Source organism: Limulus polyphemus, unplaced genomic scaffold, assembly GCF_000517525.1.
Source record: "Limulus polyphemus unplaced genomic scaffold, Limulus_polyphemus-2.1.2 Scaffold1831, whole genome shotgun sequence".
NCBI classification, from domain to species: domain Eukaryota; kingdom Metazoa; phylum Arthropoda; class Merostomata; order Xiphosura; family Limulidae; genus Limulus; species Limulus polyphemus.
In genome coordinates, this window is record NW_013667441.1 from 70,198 (window position 1) to 72,765 (window position 2,568).

Genomic DNA, 2,568 nt, shown 5'->3' on the forward strand with positions numbered 1-2,568 from the left:
TAAGTTAACACTTAACCTTAAAATGACCCTACATAACTAAGTCAACACTTAACCTTAAAATGACCCAACATAACCTGGCGAAGTCAATACTTCACGTTGAAATGAATGCACCATTTACCTATAAGTTATACCTTATAATATTTGCAGCAACGACACGTGAACCAGTTAATATTAAAATGACCCTACATAACTAAGTCAACACTTAATCTTAAAATGACCCAACATAACCTGGCGAAGTCAATACTTCACGTTGAAATGAATGCACCATTTACCTATAAGTTATACCTTATAAGTTTTGCAGCAACAACACGTGACTCAGTTAATACTCCATAATTCATTATCTCTTAGAGTTGTTATGGTAACAAACCTGACTCAGGTAATAATAAATAATGAAAACTGCCACATCATCTCTTATGTTGTTATAGCAACACACCCTTCATTTATTCAAAAATAATCATTATAGATTAACACGTGAGAAAACTTGTAAACCAAAGTTCAGAATGCTTTTAGCTTACTGCATTGTCTGATAAATATTTTTACTTCATTATACAGTATGAAGTAATTGTATACTATCAACAACACAAAAACATTTTGTACATTAATTGTTTTGTATATAATATTTATATATTTGGTTCGAGGTATCAAAATATGTTTTACTGAATTACTTAGTAAAATATATTAAGATTTAAGTTTTTTTTATTTATAGCAATTCATTGGGAATATACTGTAAATGACATGTTTTTGTTACTAAGTGCCTCGTTACTCAATATAAACTTCAAATGACTCACAAAAAATCCATAAAAGTATTAAGCATTGCCGATAGGTGGAATTGTTCTATAGTTGCCTTAACGTCAGTTGAGATTTTTTAAACATAAAGCCTAAAAAGAACACATAAATATTTATACGAATTGCTTAGATTAATATAATAATGTGTAAGATGTTTTCTAACTTCGTTATTTATTGTATTATTTGATTTCAAGTGTACATTTCTATTGACTACTACATAATAGCATTTAATTTGATGTCAAAGTTTACAATTCATATTTTAAAGCTTATATTAAATTAATTAACTAGTCACAGCTTCATGTTATAATTTTGCAGTTAAATATTTTCTTGTTTCCAAAATAATATTATTTTGTAAATTTTAATTTAAGTTTACCCTTACTGGCCACTTTTTTACAAGACAATTTAGATCTTTTTTTTTAAGCGAATGAAGCGTCCCTTTTTTCCTAAAAGATTAACGAAAAATTTTACTTTTGAAGAATTAATCTGTAATTCGATTATGTGCGTCTTATTTCCACCCTCTGACAGTAAATTTTCAAAAGTGAGTTTCTAAGGAGAATTACTCTATATAACTTCACTCCCATGTGTCTGATTTCCACCCACTGACAGTAAATTTTCAAAAGTTCGTTTCTATAACAGAGTTATTCTGTATAAGCTCGATCCTGTGTACCAAATTTCCACCCACTGACAGTAAATTTTCAAAAGTGAGTTTCTAAGGAGAATTACTCTATATAACTTCACTCATGTGTATCTGATTTCCACCCACTGACAGTAAATTTTCAAAAGTGAGTTTCTAAGGAGAATTACTCTATATAACTTCAGTCTTGTGTATCTGTATTTCCACCCACTGACAGTAAATTTTTAAAAGTGAGTTTCTAAGGAGAATTACTCTATATAACTTCACTCCTGTGTATCTGATTTCCACCCACTGACAGTAAATTTTCAAAAGTGAGTTTCTAAGGAGAATTACTCTATATAACTTCAGTCTTGTGTGTCTGTTTTCCACCTACTGACAGTAAACATTTAAAAGTAAATTAGTATGGATAACACAGGCCTGCAAATCTAAACTTGATAAAAGTTGTTTTGGTTTTAATAACGGATTTTCAATAATTCAGTTACGCAAAGCTCGAAAATAATATTCATTTGTTTCTATCACGTAAAGATTTTTTACAAATCAGGAAGAAAAAAACTCTTACTTAGATCACATTATTATTTCGTTTACCACAATGACATTTTTTTATTATTATGTTTATTAACAAAAATCCAAGAAGCCGAAGAAAAGGGAAGAACATTGATGTCAAACGAATATGCATCCTCATTCAACCTGATTTTTTATGTGAAATATACGTCTTTTAGTCTCAAAACTACGTGTTGTGATTTTTCTTTTATGTATTGCATCTGGAGCATCTCGTTTCAATAACCAGCAGTAATCAGCCATTATGCTGATGTTCTACCTTCCTTGATACCTCCTCTCCATTTTACTGATGTCTTGATGAAACCTTTCCCCTTGTTCTTTGCACATGGCACCAAGATTTTCAGGGAAATAGTCAATATGTGAGTGTAGGAAATGAACTTTCAAACTCATATTACAACCCAACTCTTTGAATTTATCGAGCATGTTATTGACAATATTTTCAGAACTTTGGTCCTTGTTGTTTCCTAAACATTTGTCAATAATATCTTTAAAGGCATTCCACGCTCCTTTTTCAACTTTCCTCATTGTTCTTTTGAACTGTTCATGTGCAGTCAATTTCCTAATCTGAGGCCCAACAAAAATCCCTTCTT